The following is a 21,016-nucleotide window of genomic DNA, read 5'->3' as shown; positions in this document are numbered from 1 at the left end:
TAAATGCTTGTTATGAAGAGTGCTTTGTTCTTTCATTATGATAGCTGGGACGACGCTAGACCAAAACTTAACTTGGGCCACCAAGCAGTTTGTTTTGTCTGGAAAAGAAACTAATTGTATTTCACCGTAGGTTAACGAATGAAGCAGTCTAATCTTATGTAGCAATTCAGGGTAGGCTATTGATTGTTTCTTTTTCATCTTTTACAGGCTGTCTGGGATGTAATATGTGAGGTGCAAATATTTAAATTATATGAAGCTCAGTGTTGTTGTGATGGCTAATTCATGTGTAGCCCTCTTCGCCTCCCTCCACTGATCATCCTCTAACGGTCCAATGTCGTTGCCCCTCAGCATTCTCAGGTTGTCTTCTCCAACATTAGTAAAGATTTATTTTCCGAATATAAATCTTTGCAGTGCCACGGGCAACAAGGTTTCAGCCTTTATCTTTTGCTAATGAGTGGGGCTAAATCATAATGCAGTTTAGATATGCATTTGTTAAAATAAAACTTAAAGAAATTGATATCATCGTCAGAACAGATAAAAAGGGAGAGTAGATTCAGTGCTAGTGCAGCAATGCTATTGAGGTCAAAACCTACCAGATAGTGCACCTGTCTGGTTTTCTAATGGATGTCTTCCATGGGAATGCATTCCGTCCATTGCTTACCATTCGCTTTATGTTTTGTAGCTCACATGTGCTTGCTATATGCTGGCTTTATTTATTTGAGGCTATGCAGCTTGAGTTTGTCCCTTCCGTAGCCCATGCCCTATTTACGGCAACCTTACACAATTGTTTGACTAATACCAATTTCTTATTTAACAAAGAGGTGCCCCAGCAACTCCGGGGCATGGCTATGGGGGCATGGATCTCCCCCAGCTATGCATGTTTACATGTAGGCTGGTGGGAGGAGCATCTCCTATGCTACGCCCATGGAGACATGTTTATGGACAATATTGTTAGGTGGTGGCATTGTATTGACGATGTTTGAGTAGTATGGCAGCGATCTGTTGAATCTGCACAGAGCTTTGTCAATGCTATTAAAAACAATTTAAATTTGGAATTTACAGCTATCGTCAGTAGAGAAAAAGTTGAATTCCTAGATGTTGCGGTATATGTCAAGGATAATACCATACATACCAAACTGCATAGGAAGGCAACCCCTGGGAATTCAACACTACATGCTAGCAACACCCATCCCAGACACCTTGTTAAGAGCATCCCCTACGAGGAGTTCTTAAGGATAAAAAGGATTTGCAGCAATGAGAGTGTAATAGGTTTGAACACTGGGGAAGATTTGTATAACTTCTTATAAATTATGATTCTCTGTTTATGCTGCTAATCTCTTAAATCATGATGATAAGTTTATGGACCAATGTTTTAGTTGTGTATGAATAGTTTTTATTGGGATTTTTAGCTGTACTTTTACTGGATTTTAATTTGTTTTATAGTTTTCTGGTTTTACTGGTTTTTATCCGGTGTTTGTGGAGTGGGAGGTTCCGATGATTGCTGTTTGCACATGATTTTAACAGTTGGTTTAAATATTATCAACATTTTTTACCTACAGTACGGTTCTGATACATTTGCCAATGCTTGTTACAATAGAATTTTTCTTTGGATGCGTCTTCAAGTTGTAATTGCACATACTTACCTCTGGAACTGCTTAAACTTCCGAGACAGAGGTTTTCAGGCGCCTCCCCCCTGGCTCAGCGTCTGCACAGAGGTAACGACGGACAGGTCAGGAGATGTTTTATCCCCTTTCTTTGTTCAATGACTAACTGGACTTGTTGCCTTTCTTTAAAAATAGGAGTCTCTGTATACACCAGAGGACTGATATAGAGTTGTTTTAAGGGTTATACTAACTATAGCTTTAGGGATGATTGATCACTTTTGGAGCCTTTTCTCTACCAGATTAGTTGAGCACCCATGGAAGAGGGGTTTAGAATGAGTGTGTATTGGGTTACAGAAGGCATATGCGTTCAAAAAGCTAGCTTTTTCACTCAAGACACTTTACACTTCTTTTTCATAGAGCGGGGCCTCCATCTTCCTGAGCAGGGTCCAGGAGAGGTGAGGTCTAGTCCCCGGTCAATATGGGTGAGTGTTGATTTATAATTTTGATTACAAACTTGTTACGCTTACATTGTACACATAATTGAGACTATCGTGATTGTTTTTTCCTAGATGTGAGACACACTAGTTTTGACACGGAGGAGTATGATTAGGAACTAAAATGCCCATCTATATCCTTTACATTTGAACAATAATATTTCATTTTTTCTCTTTATTTTCTGCATTCACACCAGCAGTGGCAAATCGTTCGAACAGAGGCCCTGAAGAAAGCCTAGGGACACTTTTCCCCCAGAGGCTGAAATATGTTGGCCCTTTTTGGTAGTCAAATATTTGTTTGAGACTGCCGTTTTTTGCACTGTTCTTGTTTTTAATTTGAGGGTAAAACAGTTTACAGAATAAAATATCCTTTTTTCTGTCTTTGCCACTCTATTTTAATTCACCACGTTCTTCTTTCTTTGCACAGCACTGATTCCCATATTTATTCTATCTACTTCATGGTCAGCACAGTGATTGTGGGCTAGACTCACGGACTCCTTTTGGAGAGTGGGAGTGGAGATGGTCTCAATGATCTAGAGAAAGCCCGCCCCACGGCCATGGATGACCAGATGAGAATATAGATCATCACAAGACATTTGATGGGAATCCATTTTCACTGAGTCTCACTGATAATCACCTGTGTTCACGATCAAAGTTCATTGTCGCGTACTTTACGTTTAGGCTCAATAGGAATTTTTGCATTCTCCACTGATTTCATTACAGTAGCGCCTACCGAATGGATGAATAGATCCATTTCTCTTAGACCCCTGGGGCCTCATTTATGAGAAATGACGCATCGCTGCGTAAAAGCAGCGATGCGTCACTTCTCAGTGCGCACACCTTGCGACATTCCTGATGCGTCATATTTAATGTATGACGCATCATGTTGCAAGGAGTTACAGATACGTCAGTATTTCTGACGTATCTGTAAGCGCAAAAGTGACGCATTGCTGGAGTGTGACACAAAAGTGACGCAACTCCAGAAATGCGTCCTTTCACATGGGGCAAGCCCCATGTGAAAGGGCCTGCATCAGTCTTACGCCTGCTGTGAGGCAGGCGCAAGATTTTGACGCAACAGCGTCCTAAAAGTGACGCAGTGAAATCTCATAGATTTCACTGCGTCACTTCTACGACCCTTCCTTGCGTCAATACGCCCCCCCTTGCATACATTATACCTGGCGTAGGTATAATGTGGCGCAGGGGTTTACAAAGTGACGCATCTACCTCGATGCGTCACTTTGTAAATATGGCGCAACAAGGTGCATTTTTTACGCCACTGGTGCGTCACAAAAAGTGACGCACCGGCGGCGTAAAAGTGACGCACAGCCTCATAAATTAGGCCCCTGGTTCTCTGGTTGTATTACGATTGTTGTATGGGGATACGAACCAAGGCAGGTCTTTAAATATCCCTTGGACCCCCTTTCTCTGTGTGTTGTCCACTCTACTCTATGCCAATGCACTCTACCCCACTCTACTCTACTATACGTCACTGCACTCATCACCACTGTACTCTACACCATTCCACTCTAAGCAACTCCACCCTACTCCTCACCACTCCAATCTATGATACTCCACTCTACACCACTCTACTCTGCAACACTGCACTCTATGCCACTTCACTTTACTCTGACCACTGCACTCTACCTCACTCCACGCCAATGCACTCGACAACACTTTCATCAAAACCAATGCACTCATCGCCACTACACTCTACTCCAATCTACTCAGCACCACTGAACTCTACGCCTCTATACTCTACTCTGCAACACTCTACTCTACGCCACTGCACTCTACACCACTCTACACCATTGTAGTCTAAACCATTGCACTCTATGCCTCTCTATTGTACTCTGCATTACTGTACTCTATACCACTGCTATCCATGTTACTCTACTCTGCACCACTCTACACCTCTGCACTCCACGACACTCTACTCTACAAAACTGAACTCTCCACTGCGGAATTCTATGCCACTTTACTCTGTGTCACTGGATTCTATGCCACTGCACCCTTCTCTACTTTACTCTGCACCACTCTACTCTATGCCAATGACTCTACCCCACTCTACTCTACTATGCGCCACTGCACTCATCACCACTGTACTCTACACCATTACAGTCTCAGCAACTACACTCTACTCGACACCACTCCAATCCATGACACCCCATTCTACACCAATCTACTCTGCAACACTGCACTCTATGCTACTTCACTCTATGCAAATACACTCAACTCTGTACCACTCCATGCCACCACTCTATGCCACTGCACTCTACCCTGCATCACTCCACACTACCCTGGATCACTCCATACCACCTCACTCTACTCTGTGAATAAATCTCCTCTATGCCACTGCAGTTTATGCTGCTCCACTCTACTCTACTTTGCACTATTTAATTCTATACGCACTCTACGCCATTTGACTTTTTACCATAGCACTCTCCACCAAATCACTCTACACCACTTTAATCAAAACCAATGCACTCACCGCCACTGAACTTTACGCCACTGTACTCTCCACCCAGCACTGTATGACACTGCACTCTACTCGGCAACACTCAACTCCATGCCGCTCAACTGCACTTGATGCCACTGCTCTCTATTCCAGTACACTCTACGCCACTCTACTCTGCATCACTCTACTCACTCTAATCTACTCTTCAACCACTGCACTCCACTGTACTCTACGCCACTCTACTCTATGACACTGTGCTCTAGCGTGTACTATTCCATTCTACCCTGCACCACACCACTCTACGCCACTTCATTCTACTCCAGTGGTGTCTGTTGATGTTTGAAAGTGGTGGGGAGTTAAAGACATCTTTGACTTTCGCGGAAAAAGATAAGCGTGTGAAGACAACTGACATGAGGGAGTTTCAGGGTGACGGGCTCTGTCTCCACTTTCACTAGGCAGACAAATGTGTGCAGATGGGTTTCAATCAGTGTAAACCCACAACATAACTTTGAAATGGTGGAAGGGAAAATTGTAAGCACTGTTATAAACAACTTAGTTTAGTAAATGATGGATAATATTTAGCCTTTTGTCAAAACTAATTAATTACTTTTTAATGATGATGTTGGACTTGAATTGTGTATCCAGATCATGGTGACTAGAGGCAGGGACAGTCTAATGAAAAGATTGTGGGCGCTACCATAAAGCAACTGTGTTACAAGTCTCGTGGTAACAGCTTGCACATACTGTAGTGCACCAAATGCTAATTTAATTATTTAAAAATACATGCATTTCAAAACATAAGAACATGGGCTAATGCCAGCTGTAAACAGAAAACTATCACCTGGTGTTTATGATTTAAAAAGATTTAAAAAGCACATGTCCCCAGAGCAGTGGTATAGAGTACAGTAGTGCAGAGTACAATAGAGAGGCGTAGAGTGCAGTGACGTAGACTACAATGATGTAGAGTGGTGTAGAGTGAAGTGGCGTAGAGTAGAGTGTTGCAGAGTAGAGTATAGAGTATAGAGGCGGAGAGTGCAGCGGTGCTGAGTAGATTGGAGTAGAGTACAATGGCGTTGAGTGCATTGGTTTTGATGAACGTGTTGTCGAGTGCATTGGCGTGGAGTGAGGTAGAGTGCAGTGGTCAGAGTAAATTGAAGTGGCATAGAGTGGAGTGTCATAGATTGGAGTGGTGTAGAGTAGGGTGGAGTTGCTTAGACTGGAATGGTGTAGAGTACAGTGGTGATGAGTGCAGTCGTGCATAGAAGAGTAGAGTGGGGTAGAGTGCATTGGCATAGAGTAGAGTGGTGCAGAAGAGAGTAGAGAAGAGTGCAGTGGCATAGAATCCAGTGACACAGAGTAAAGTGGCATAGAATTCAGTGGTGGAGAGTTCAGTTTTGCAGAGTAGACTTCAGAGGTGTAGAGTGGTGCAGAATAGAGTGACGTGGAGAGCAGTGGTATAGAGTACAGTAGTGCAGAGTACAATAGAGAGGCGTAGAGTGCAGTGGCTTAGACTACAATGGTGTAGAGTGGTGTAGAGTGCAGTGGCGTAGATTGGGGTGTTGCATAGGAGCCCTTCTCTTTGTTTTAGGCCATTGTTGCACATAAAGGAGATGTTGCGCCAGTGCTAGCTACAAACACATGCTTATAAAGTGTGCACACTGGTGGAGTAAGTGTGCCTCTGCAGAAAAAAAAAACCTGAAACTTGGACAGCTTCATATGTCCTGTTATCAATATTGTACAGGTGGACTTCAAAGGCATTTCTTAAGATACCCGTTTCATGCGATTTTTCGACTCCTCACGTAATTGTAATTAATTGCAGCCCCCAGACCCATCTCACTTAAATCTATCTCTAAAACTGAGTACTACACCTGCAGGCACCTTACTTGTCAGCTCGGGCGAGCAGCACACAGCTCAGCTTCAGCACAGACTTCTTAAGTTCATATGTCCACCCTCACTACCTGAAGGAAGGAAACCCCGTCAGACTGTGCCCCAGCCTGAAGGGTGCTTTGTGGCAAAGAGGTAATGCCGACGTAGCTCCTATGATATTCATTAATAAAATAGCATGAGAGCTGCACCAGGATAGGATGGACAAGGCAACACAGCGCCCCAGTGAAAACACAGAGGACTGCCTTAGCTGGCCCAACTCCCGCCCACAAGACAGAGAGGATTAGTAGTGTGGAGTCTTATGCAGTCAGGCTGGCCAAGTGCAGAGTCCCGCCAGTCTGTCATGCGCAGTTTAATTACACAGCTCCTCTGCTCTACGTGCAACAGCCATGCCCCCTCCCTCCCTTTTGAGTGTGACATCAAAGTAGGCTGCACGGAACGAAATCTCACCAAAATAAATGTAAATAAGTAACAGAAAATGAAACAAATATAATTCAAGCTGCTTTATTTTCCAGGGGTATTGGCAGCTCAAATTAATGGGGCAACACTCCTTTGTCTCTATAAAGCAGCCACTGCTGCTCTACAAAGTACTGTATACCACTGCACTCCATGTTACTCTACTCCTCCCTGCGCCACTCCACTCAGTGCCACTCCACTCTGCAGCACTGTATTCTACACCCCAGTACTGTACTCTGCAGCACTCTACTCTACATCACTCTATGTCACTGCACTCTATGCTAATGGGGAAACAACCTTTACAATACAATCATCACATCGCACTACATTTAAAACGCAGTCATTACATCGCAAAATCCTTTACAGCACATGTCACTACAACGCAACCATTACATTGCATGTCACTACAACACATGACATTGCAACGCATGACACTACAACTCAGGCAATACATTGCATGTCATCGCATGTCATTACAATGCATAGCATTACAACGTATAGTACCCCTACACTATCCAACTCTTACCCTACTGTTGCACCCCCTGGAGTTAGAATAGTCATTTTTACCCCTACACTATCCAACACTTACCTTAAATGCAATGTAATGGTCTGCGTTGTAATGGTATGCATTGTAAAGGTATAATGTGATGTAATGGAATGCGTTGGAAATGTAGTTTAAATTTTTTTGTTGTAATGGCATGCAATGTAAATGTATGCGTTGTAAGGGATGTTGCAGTGTAAAAACTGCGTTGTAAAGGCATGTGTTGCAAATGTATGCGTTGTAACATCATACATTCATGCCAATGTGCTCTACACCACTTTACTCAAAACCAATGCACTCTATGCCACTGCACTCCACACCAACTCTACTCTGTACGTTACCTATTTCAAACTCAACCACTCTACAGCACTGAAGAGATCCCCGCAAACGTACACCTACATTTTAGTAGTAAATTTGGGAGAGGCAGGGGGAGTTTTGGGAAAATTGGGAATACTTACAACTGAATGCGTATCTTTAGCAAGAAGTAAGGAGGGATCAAGGGAGGAAGAGGAGGGGGATTATGGAGAGAAATGCACCCATCCACAAAAGAGTAAGCACATTCCTATACATTGCAAACATAATTTCTAAAGTTTCTATATTCAAAAAAGGATGAAAACAGTAGTAAATATACACCACCTAAAACCTAGCAGCAACACAAAGTCATCCACTGGTACTGCAACACCCTCCGTTAGAAAATAATGGAGGGATGGTCTTAAAATAACACTCCATAGGAAATGTTGAACTAAATTAATGTATTTTGACTTCTTAAAAATACTAAAATATATTAAAAAGTAATTAATTTGTTTTTTTAAATGAAATGCAACTTTATTTTAAAAATAGTAAAAGTATTTAAAATGAATTCTAAACATACTGTTTATTTTGAATACATAATAAATAAATATGAACATTTTACTTTAGATGGGTTTTTAGTAAATCTTTAAAAAATATTTTGATTTGATTTAATATATTTACCATAGTTAAATATTGAATCCAATATTAAGTTAATTGTGCTGTAACTTTTCATAGTTTGTGCTACATTTAAAATAAAAAATAATAAAAATAATTTACATTAATATTTAACATATAAATATACTTTCAATTTTTTTAAGTTTAATAATAATCTTTTTTTGCTTTCCCCTATATTTTACCATAAGGAGATCTCCACACTTGTGACAGTGATCACACCTGCATATTAAAAGTTACAAGTAGCAACTTTACACTCGAAATTCGGCATGCCTCCAGGGGGTGGTGGAGACATGCAAGTTTACACTTTATAGTAAATGTGCACTCTTAATGATGAATAATCAAAAATAGTAAATTGACTATAAAGTGTGCGAGAAAATGTAAATGTGTAGATTTACTCAAGTGTTAGTTTACCTTTGAGACTAGGGCCCTCAAACTTTTAGGTCTCCTGTTGATTACAGTAAACCAACTAGTTCTCCCTCTGAAACTCTCCCTGAAAAGCTCCAAAAGAACCTTCCTTTGACAAATTCCCAAAAACCATTTTAAACATCTTTCTTTCTACAAGAATTGTACCTGGATGTTTTAAACATCCCTCCATGTTTTCCATCCTAAGAAAGACTACCTTAGATCCTGATGGACTGGTCAACTACTGTCTAAAATCCCAAATTCCTTATTAGGCAAGTATTCTTACAGCTTCAGTACTTTACGATTAAACATTCAGTTCTTCAAAATTGACTAATTGGTTTCTGGCCTGGCCTTAGTACAGAGGTTGATGTGATATAAACTTTAGATTAGTTTGTGGTATGAGCTTTATTACTTTCCCTCTACCTTCATTTTGTTGGATCTCTTGCGACTTTTGACACTGTTAACCATGACATCTTGCTATATAGGGTTTCTGAAAAGACACTGATGGCAGAACAATTTCCTGGTTACCACTCTTTTCAGCTTGCAGAACTTTTCAGACCTGAGCTTCTTCCTTTACTACTATCATCAGAATACGGGATTGTGGAGTGTCTCAGAGTTCTTTTCTTTCCTGCTGTAGTTCAACTTAGATATGGTCCACCTAGTTCATTTTATTCAGTCCTGTGGTTTTGATATTTTCCTTTACGCAGATGATGTTCAAATCGTGCTGAAGATTGAAGGAGATGTCAACTTCATAGCTATATACTTGTCTCTTCAAAGTCAAGGCTTAGATGAGGTCAAACTACTTGAAGTTGAATGGTGATAAGACTGAGATCTTACATCTCGTGAGACCATCACTTTTCTATAAACAGCCTTTCTGCTCTCCTTCGTTATTTATTTATTTATTTATAATTACATTTGTTAAGCGCGCAGCTACCCGGAGGTTTCCCGGCGCTAAGGCAAACTGAACGGTAAAAAAGGTGGGAGGAGTATTAAACCATGGAGTTAAGTGTTGAAAAGCCACGTTTTAATTCCCTTACGGAATGTCAGAAAGCAAAGTTCAGAACGCAAAAGTTGGGGTAAAGAGTTCCATAAGGAAGGGGCCAGCAGGGAAAACGAGCGTCCTCCCATTTTGGCTCTGTTGATGCGCGGAATCATAAACTTGTTCTGCGTGGAAGACCTGAGTGTACGGGGGGAATATATTGCTGCACCAGAGCAGAGAGATAATGAGGGGCTCTACCGGTCATGATCTTGTGCATATAGCAAAGTGCTTTGAACTTAACTCTGTTCTCAATTCACAACCAGTGCAGTTTCCGCATGTGGTGAGTGACCGAGGATCTAGCAGGAAGGTGACAGATAAGGCGAACTGCCATATTCTGCACCACCTGGTACTTCCTAGTAACCTCCTTGGCGGCACCCAAGAGAAGGATGTTCCCATAGTCCAGGCGAGAGATGACAAGAGCCTGGACTACGGTCCTCAAGGTGTCCGCTGGCAGCATCCACGTGATTTTTCTCAGCCACCTGATGATGGTGGTACAGGTGGCGGAGACTTTCACAGCGTGTTGCTTGAAGGTTAGTTGATTATCGAAGAGGACCCCAAGATTGCGAGCAGACTCTGATGGAATGGGTAGAGGACCCATCTCCGGTGGCCAATGGTGTGGGCCCCAGAGTGAAGTGTCTGGGCCAAACAGGAGAAGTTCTGTTTTGTCCCCATTTAATTTTAGTTTGTGCTTCAGCATCCACTCCGAAATTTGTTTCAGCCCGGATTGAAGAGAGGACGAGGGAAGATTTTTATTGGTGGAAAGAGAGTAGATGACTTGAGTGTCATCAGCGTAGGAATAAATTGTGAGGCCCGCCTGTTCCGCCAAAAAAGCAAGCGGCCTCACGTACAGGTTAAAGAAAAGGGGACTAAGGATGGACCCTTGGGGAACACCGTGAGTGGAGGGGAGAATAGAAGAAACAGATGTAGAGGAAAAGACTTGGAACGTGCGATCAGAAAGAAAATTAGCAATCCAGGCCAGGGCGGGACCACTGACACCAACCGCCTCCAAGGTGGACAATAAGATGGAATGGGAGACGGTGTCAAATGCGGCACTCAAGTCAAGCAGAATGAGTGCCACAGTCTCCTCATTATCCACTTGGCGTCTGATGGTCTCTGACACGCCAAGGAGTGTGGTTTCCGTGGAAAAGCCAGCCCTGAACCCGGATTGTGAACCATGAAGAAAATTGGAAGATTCAACAAAGGAATTAAGCAGAGAATTAACGTGTTTCTCCAAAATCTTGGAAAAACATGAAAGCAAAGAAATAGGGCGAAAATTGGAGAGGTTGTTGGGGTCTGCGTTAACCTTTTTTAATAATGGGACCACCATTGCGTGCTTCCATTCGTTTGGAACAATCGCTTCTGTCAGTGAAGCGTTCAAGACATCTAAAATAATGTGGAGGAGTGCTGGGTCCAGAGAGCGCAGAACTTGAGGGGGCAGGGGGTCCAGGGGGGAGCCAGATTTGATGTCTTGAAGATACTTATTTAGAAGCGCGGGGGAGATAGGATCCCAAGCAAGAAGTGGGGAAGAGGTGGGCAGAGGACAAGGAATGATACCAGGAGGAGAGTTGTGTAAATCTTGAACAGAGTGAGTGGAGGAGGCGGGAGTAGAATTAAAAATGGCATAAATCTTATCAATTTTTTCAAGAAAAAAATTGGCTAAGGCATTACACTGAGCAGTGTCTAGACAAGGATCCTCAGGTACCAAGGATGCACCTGAGAGCTCCTTGACTATTTTGAACAGGGCCTTAGGTCTGTTTTGAGCTGTAAGTATAGTGCTGTTCGCAAAATTAGCTCTGGCGGTATCGCAGGCCGCATGATAAGCTTTGAGGGCGGACTTGTATTTTACTTTATGGTTAAGTACTAAACCAGCCTTGTCACAATGTGCAAGAAACTTGGAAGTAAAAATAGATAGTGCTTCAAATATGAGAAACCAACTAAATGCTGTGATCAAGATCTGTTATTTACAATTCTGCTCCTTTATACATATTTTACATCTGTTTATGTTTTCCCATAATGTACAAATAGTCAAAGCTAGTGTTGTGATGTGCCTAGAGTATTATAACGAGGCCTACCTTCCTATATGATTCAAAAACCTCAATGGCCTTGAATATTTAGAAATTTCATGAATAGGCGACTTTGCAATTCTATTTGTGGCACTGACAGCATTTCACAAAGTGGTGCTTGGCATGTGGGCTCTATGCAAGACCATGTGATCAATTTTTTGGGGGATTTTTTATGAGATGATTGTCTTTAGGAGTTATCTTCTTTATCATCTCGAGGTTAATGGGCAGTCATTCATGCTTTCAGAAACTTGAGGACTGAGGTTTCCTAATTGGAGCTATTACTGGTTGAATTCTGAAGAAGTTTGAACATCACACACCAGTAAGCAGGGACGGCTCCTCCGCTATTGCGGAGGAGCATCACCCCCCTTGCCAGCACTCTCCAAATCATGAAAAATAAAATGATAATAAAACTGGTTTGAAACCCATTTTAATATTGTTTTATCGTCCTTTACCGTTTCTTGGGGGCAGGGCCCCAGTGAAGACAGGCACAGAGGGGAGTGGTATGCGCACTTCCTTCACTGCACATGATGGTTTAACCGTCCGTTTCAGGCCGGCCAAACCATCATGCGCAGAGAAAGTTCTCTCCAACCCAGTAAGCTGCTGGGTTGGAGAGAGCAGGCACAGAATCACAGTCTGTCCTGGAGCCCAAATTGAGGGTGCTCAGGCCAATCCTGAAGCTGCTCTCATGCGAGGGCAGCTTCAGGATTTGCCGCAGGACAGGCTGCGAGCCTGTGCCTTCAGGAGAAGAGAGAAGTCGAGCGCCATCAGCATGTAAATCACCTCCAATGCATCCTGGGACTGGTAGTGCCCAAATAGCCACCCAAATGGGCGTCATCATGACCACTCATAAAACAATCATAAGGGGATAATGTCCAGCAATCCGCCTTGTTTGCTACTTTAGGCATCTTCCATTCTGCTTAAGCTGTGTCAATCAAACAGCGAACAAACCCATGTTGCTCGTTGGTGGGATTCCCTCGCAGACACTGCCACGATGGAACCACTTCTCCGTGTGTCATATTCATCCAAAAGGCACACGGACCCCTGAAGCAGCAGCGATGGTGCACCTCCGTGACCCACGGCTGGTCACTATTATGTTTACAAAAGTTACCCCTTTGAGTGGAGGGCACATCGCGGAATCGCTCCATATGACAGGTAGGTATCGCAGGACAACCTCCTTTTGCAGCCTACGCGTATATATATATATATATATATATATATATATATATATATATATCCAAACAAAGAGTTTAGCCCTCAGTGGAAGAAGCCACAAGAATGGTAAAATTTGGATCCATTTCTTTAAGGAGCAGCTGCAACAGGAGACGCAGAGAGAACAGTCACCATCTGTTCGTGTACAGCCAGACCGGTTTCGGGCGTCTATCCCTTCTTCAATGGCTCCTGCTTGGCAATGATGATGCAGTATGCACTCGTGATATTAAAGCCTGCCTTCAAGGACGTGGTCAGATGAAATGGCCTTCTGGGTCTTGTAGTGCATACACCATTTACCTCGTGTGAGTTCATCATTGTGGCAGTTAATAAAAGTACTGTCCTCTTGTCTGTGGTCAGCTGCTTCTGGACACCACTCCCCCGTATATATATATATATATATATATATATATATCACATGTTGTTTCCTGCCTTTCTCCCTACTGCTTCCACCCCACGGGGTCAATGCTGGGCAAAATGGGTGCAGGACCCGTATGTAAATAACAAAGATACTCGCACTGCCGTGCAACAAGAAGCTTGCACTCCTGGAAGTTGTCAGCAAATAAAGTTTATTTAGGCTGATGCGGTTTGACCTCCTCGGTCTTTTACAAAGCCACAACACCACAATTCAAAAGTGCCCTATTTTCTATAGAAACAAATCCTTTTTTTTTTAATCAGGAAAAGCAGGAGTCACTTTACAATAAGTAAGATAAAAACATAACATAACATAGATAAATAGAGTGTCGACTATACAGCAGGTGATAGAAATTGGACCGTTAATCAAACAAAAGAAGAAACATTACCTTAAACAAAATCAACATAGGTACAGCAATAAATACTAAAGACAAATGAGATAAGGACATTAATTTTAGGATCAGCCAATGCCTCTAGCTATGATGTCAGCTTTCCATCTAGTTATTGGGCGCCAGAGTGCTTCCCCGCGGGCCCTAGATTTGACTCCTCTTGTTTCAAACATAGCAGTTTCATATCTATAACCGCTAGGAAACGCGCTAGCCACATCTGAAAACTAGGCGGATCTACTTCTTTCCAGCGAGCTGACAAAATTAGTCTTAATACTGCTGTACCTATAAAGATTCATCTTTCTTCAGATTTGGTTAAATTTAAGGAATAGTCATGACCTAATAAGAATAGGGTTTCTGATTCTGGTATTTTATGATTAAATACCTCTTCCCAAAAGGATAATATCATATTTTTGATCAACATCAAGTCAGGACAATTATAAAACATGTGGGTAAGAGTTGATGGTCCTTGGTTACATCTAGGACATAAATCATTCTCACGTTTACCCCATAAGAACAATTTAGCAGGGGTAAAATAAAGATCAAATATAGTTTTATACAGTTGCGCTTTAAGATTACTTGCCATAAGTAGCTTCTGACTCATCTCTATCACTCTATCAATATCAACATTAGGGTTGTTTAATTTTGTGGTCCATTTATTTTCAATTTTATCAAGATCATCATGTTGTTGGGTCAAAAGAATGTTATAAAGGGTTCCAATCCTGGTGTTTATTCTAGGAATTGCATCCAAAATTTCAATTTTAGAAAGACAGATTAGAGACTCTTTGGCCTTTAATTTAGCAAATATCTGTGCAAAATGTAAAAAGTCTCCATTTGTTAACATATATTTAACTTTTAGATCGAAAAAGGTGGAGTCAAAATTATTTATTAAAAACTCACCAATTGTTCTTATTCCCAACTTTTCCCATTTCTTTGCAACGAAGTTGAAATCCTTGCCTTCAATGGCATTTGAACGCCAAAGTGGCGTATATCGGTTAATCTTACTGATATGCATATATTTTGTCACTTTCTTCCAAATTCTCCATGCGCTAGCTATAACTTCTCCCTTAAAAACCTTATAATTTCTTGCCTCAGTTTTCCGTAGGAGTAAACCCTTAGCCTACTGACCTATAAGAAGCTCGTAGATTGAGGGAATTTTTTCAACTCCTTCTGGGCTCTCTACACTATAGCCATTAATCATAGGTGTAAGTTGTTTTAAAAATGCTGCCCAGTAATATAAAGTTATATTAGGAATAGCAAGACCACCTCTATCAAAGGGTAGAGATAATAATGCCAGTGATCTCTGAATCTTACCATTTTGCCACAAGAATTTGGAAATAAGTGAATTAATCAACTCTAGCGTTTCCTGATCAATAGCTAACGGAATAGCCCGGAAAAGGTAAAGGCATCTAGGCAACGTATTCATTTTTACATAATTGGCTCTTCCTATGATAGAGAGATGGAGGCTATTAACTCTTTCAAAATCATTCTTAATCTTGGCCAATAATGGATCAAAATTAGCTTTTGACAATAACTTAGTATCTGCACATATAACAACTCCCAAATACGTAGCCTTTCCAGCTCTTCGTTGATCCAGACAGATGGTATTATCTGTACATAAAATAATCGTTTTTCCTTTGTTAAGAGAGTAACCCGAGCAACGTCCAAATTCAGTAGTCACTCTCTCTATTTCGCGTATAGCCTCAATCGGGTCAGATGTAGTAACCGCGATGTCATCGGCATAGGCCAATACTTTGGTTTCGAATTGGCGACTAATGACCGGCTTAATGATATTGTTTTCTAATAGTTTCAAAATAAGGGGGTTAATATATAAAGCAAAAATCAGGGGTGAGCAAGGGCATCCCTGCCTGGTGCCCCTTGCAATATTAATATTTTCAGATAATAATCCTGCTGCTAGAATTTTTGCTTTGGGGCGAAGGTACATTGGCTTAATAGATTTAATAAATTTAGGGCCGAAATTGTTACGTTTCATAACTTCCCAAAGGAAGTCCCATGAAACGCGGTCGAAGGCTTTCTCAGCATCGAGTAGGATCATCAACATTTGTCCCCCCGTGGCGACCATAGCATCAAATAGGGTGATTGCTCGACGAGTGTGTTCTGTAGTTCCTTTACCAGGGATAAAGCCATGTTGCCACGGGGAGACAAGATGTTCAACGACCCCACTGAGTCTGAGCGCCAAAACCTTTGCAAACAATTTGGAGTCCGAATTGATCAGGGATATAGGGCGATATGAAGTTAACTGTTCAGAGGATTTTCCCTTTTTCGGAAAAACTATTATTTTAGCCTCATCCCAAGATGTTGGTGGAACACCATTACATTGAATACCAAGGAATAAATCATGTAAAATGGGACATAGTTGTTGACTAAGAATCTTATGTAATTCAATCGGTATTTTATCAGGGCCTGCTGCCTTGCCAGATGATAATAATGATAAAGCAGCCCCCACCTCTACTAATGTAATTTCTTTTTCGAGTTCTTCCTTGGTGACATCATCTAGTAACTTCGTAGCCTCCGAATTAGTAAGAAAATTATCCAAATAGTGTATTATGTCCTTTACCGTAGCTGGAGTTTCCTCTGAATAAAGATTCTGATAATATCTTTGAAATTGATAGTTAATATCTGTCACATGGGTAAATGTCTGTCCATTTTTTACTATTGAAGAGATATTATTCCTAGTATTTTTCTGGCGTGTAAAAAGAGCCAAATGTCTGCCCACTTTCTCCCCACTTTCATAAATTTGCTTCCTATGTGTTTGATATGTTTGGGCAGCTTTCTGGCTAAGTCTAGTATTTAATTCGGATTTCAGTACTGCTACTTGCATCATCAAATACCCGGCTTCCTGTTTTTGCATTAATTTAGCAGTATGTTCCTCCTCAGCTTTAGCTAAGGCTGCAATTTTCAGATCATATTTTTCTTTCAAGATTTTTCGAGCTTTATTTTGGAAACTAATGGTCTCACCCCTTAATGCAGCTTTGTAGGAATCCCAGACAGTATTTCTTGACGCGCTGAAGCGATTCATATTAAAAAATTCATCAGTCCAGGTTTTAATGTAATTGATATATTCCTTATTAGCTAGCAATTTCCTGTCAAAGGTCCAAGGACACTTTTGGGTAGGATTATTATCGTAAGTAGTTAGCAATACTAGAGAGTTATGATCCGAGAATATTTTAGGTGGTTTGGTTATGTTAGAATGAGCTGCTAAGTCTCTAGAAGTGAAAATGTAGTCTATCCGAACATGCTTTTGGTCAGGGTGGGAGAAGTACGTATAGCCAGGATCAATTGGATTATTTAGTAACCATATATCGGTCAAACCCAAACTATACATTAAACTTTTAGCTGCACGATATACTCTTGGTTTCCGGCCCATATATTTCTGCTTCGGCGTTTGAGTCGTAAATGCAGGAAGAAACGAGATATTAAAATCGCCACAGAAAATTAACGGGCCTTGCCATGTAGCTAGTTCTGTTTAGAAGAATTCAAATACTGCGGGATCATCATGATTCGATCCATAAACGGAACATATAGTAATTCCGTTGGCGAGTTTAACGATTGCCCACCTTCCATGTGTATCCGATAAAAAACTTATTCCCTGACCAAAGCATGATTTTGCAAAAATTGCTACTCCCCTTATATTTGAAGACTGGGATGTTGTTATCAACAGGTTATACCCTTTAAGACTTAATAAGGCTCTTTTACTCCAAGGAATATGTGTCTCCTGAATGCACAGAATATCTACGGGATTTAGTTTTATTAATTCTCCCAGTCTAATACGTTTGTCTCTAGATAAGAGCCCCCCTACATTCCAGGATTGCAAACTAAGTTTACCCATTGTTAATGTAAAAAGATTGCATGATATTCTTATTCTTATTCATATAATATTCTTTGTCCTGCTGTATCTCCTTTCTCTTTAATTCAAAAATTAACATTGCTCCTGATACTAACCCTGGTTCATTTTTTGGTTTTTCTCCCCTTCCCCACTCCCCCCTTCCCCTTCCCGTGCCCCCAGCAATCCCTCCCAAAGACTCTCCCCAAGATCCTCCCAGCTTACCCCTCTCCCCTTTACGTGGGCATTCAGCCTCCACTAGAGTCTGTGTGATGAGAGTGCTGCACTTCTGCTGAGCTACCGCTTCATGAGTTAGAAAAAAGAAAAAAAAACCCTAATGGAAAAATAAAAGAAGAAAAAAAAAAGGAAGCTAATTATAAGCCATTATATACCATGACCTTAATCAAGAGGGCCCTATGTCTTGTCAGACATTAATGTAATTCTCAGTCCATATCAGCTAGCTATTATAAAGGTAACAACGTTTAAGTTACAGATTATATATCGTTCATGAGTAAGTGCTATTCTTACTTAAACATATATGATTATTTCCATAGACGACTATAGATTGTCTAAGGTCTATCTATGATATTTCATCAAGATAGGCTTTTGCCTTAATTTCAGACTGAAAAAACTTGGTCTCGCCACCATGAATAATTTTAAGTCTGGCAGGATTGTTCAAATATGCCAAGGCTCCCATTTCTTGGAATGGTTTGATCAGTAGGCGCAGCCGCCAACGTCTTCCAACAGTCGCGTGACAAAAGTCAGGCCTTGAAAAAAGGGAAAAATCATTGAAAGACAGTTTGTGATCGGGTCTCGCTTTCTCAGCCACCACCTGCCGCAGCAAAAAGTTTCCAAAATAAACTAAGATAGCTCGGGGGTACGCCCCTGGCTTGGGTGGCAGATTGAATGGGACTTGGTGGGCCCGCTGTATTTCTAAGTCCCAGTTCCAGTTTTGTACTTCAGGCATAGAAACACTAAAAAGTTTAATAATGAAGGCTCGCATATTCCCCCCCTCCATTTTCTCCGGCACACCTAAGATGCGCAAGTTGTTGCGGCGCTGCCTATTTTCGAAGTCCTCAAGCTTCCTTTTTATATCCATTAGCTCTGCCTCCTGTAACTTAATTTTCTCTGAGTTCTCAGAAGAATCTTTTTCTGCCGTCATTACCCTTGTTTCCATTTCAGTAACTCTCTCACCAATATGATTGCACGTTTTAGAGAGCTTCTTGACGACCCCCTGCATTTTGCGTAAGGCTGCCCGAGATCTTTTACTGTCTAACGCGGTCTCTTCCCTATGAGCTGCTATTGCTTGTAGAATAGTCTCAACCGCCGTAGGAGGTATGTCCGAGAAAGCAGAGCTGGCACCATGATTGATATCAGAGCATTCTTTAGCTAGATTATTTTGCATAACTCTGGTACCTGTTTTAAATTTAGTTTTAACTGTATTAACATTCTGTCTTCCATCCCCATAGTTATCTTCTGAAGAGTAAGGACGAGATTCCAGTTCATCGTCTTCCTCCTCCTCCGTAGACACATAGCTCTCTGACCATTCCCCTACAACATCAGCTCCGACCTCCCCAGTTTCATCAGAGAAAGAGTAAAACTCACTAGGATCCTTTTCAACCTCTAGGATCTGAGCAGCAGCTTGTAGCAAAGTTACATTCATTGATGGCTCATTAATGCTTTAATGTGATGCATTTACTACAGTTTGCACAGGATATAAAGTTACAGGTATTGGTTCTTCGGGGGTAATTAACCGCAAAGTCGGTGTTGTAGGTATTGTCTGGTTTATAGCTATCTCTCCAGTCGAGTTAGCCAGCTCACTCTGTACCCCTAAAATGTTTCCACCTGGCCCTGTGAATGACATAGCACGCCCTTCCTCAACTTGCTTCTTGTTGGTCTCTAACCCCTCTGCCATTTCGCTGGTTTGTATGGGTTTAAGAGTCTTAGCTGATTCAATGATAGATTCAGATTCAAGGATAGTCAAGTTACTGGATATATCCACAACAGGCTGGAGGATAGCAGGAGCACTTAGGGGTTCACATACTCCGTTATTTAAACCCAAGGCGTCACTTGTCTGAGACATGGGGAGGGCTGAGGGGGCCTCATCCTGTATACAGTTCTGATCATCATTCAAAGGTAAAAGTAATAGTGACTCAACCTCGGCCTGAGGATTAGCCTGAACCGACTGTTTCTTTAACAATAAATCAAGTACTGTCCTCCCCCCAGTAGTACTTAACTTTCTGCGTGATGCGAGGGCTTCCTGTCTTGGAGTAATGGTTGTAGTTACTGTGGGTTGTTGCCTCCTTGACTTTGATCTCGCTGTTTTGGCTGTAGCACAGTCAGACTCTTCCCCATCCAATGAGCCCTCTCGTTGTTGCCTTTCAATTTCTTTACGCAGTGTTCTGGCTGCTTTCGCCACCCGCGCTCTAGTTGCAGCGGCTGAAGCACTTTTCGGTGGCATTCTTCGTGTTTTCCTTGTTCTCGGCGTCTCTTTCTTTGAGCACAGGTGCACCCAGCAGAAACCGCTCGTCGAAAACACGAACACGGAGTTCCTCTGTAGCGGCGGCTGCACTGCCTGACACGCCCACAGCAGGAGAACAGTCACCGGTTGAGGTCGGAATCCATTTGATGGAGCGTACGAAGAAACCGCGAGCCTCCGTGTCAACCCAAGTAAGCTTGTATGTGTCTCAGGGCTTCTCTTGATTTTGTTGCAGTGTAGTACTCTTTGTAGCATAACGTCTATTGTAAGCAGCAAAGAGAAGGGAGCGGGAGTGTTATTTAAGGCATTAGCTTGGAGTTCACTCGGGGCTCGATACAAAGTTTCCCTTGGAGTTAACAATTCTCTTTTGCCTCGATAATCAGCAGTCGATCATAGGCTTATTTTGCTGCCTTCCAAGAGACCCGGAACCGTTATAATCCTCGTTCAGCAGAAAGCGATCGTCGGCGGGTCAGGTCATCCACAATCATAGCAGTGAAGTGGAGCTCAGCGAAGTGCTGCTAACCGGTCTAACGCTAGACCGCCATCTTGCCCCCGCCCCGTTTTCGTATAGAAACAAATCCTAATGAAATAGCATAGTAACAAGACCTATGGAAGTTCCATACCTCAAGTTTCATTACAGTTTGGAAGACAGACTTGTCATTTTTATAAACAATAAAAATAACATATACAAAATATTTCAGGATTTTTTCAAAAAACAATTAATTATTCATTAGAATTAATACAATTCACATTGCACCAGATAAAACTACCAGTTTGTGTATC

The sequence above is a fragment of the Lissotriton vulgaris genome, chromosome 3_1, assembly GCF_964263255.1.
Source record: "Lissotriton vulgaris chromosome 3_1, aLisVul1.2, whole genome shotgun sequence".
NCBI lineage: Eukaryota > Metazoa > Chordata > Amphibia > Caudata > Salamandridae > Lissotriton > Lissotriton vulgaris.
Note: the sequence above shows the minus strand (reverse complement) of the source record.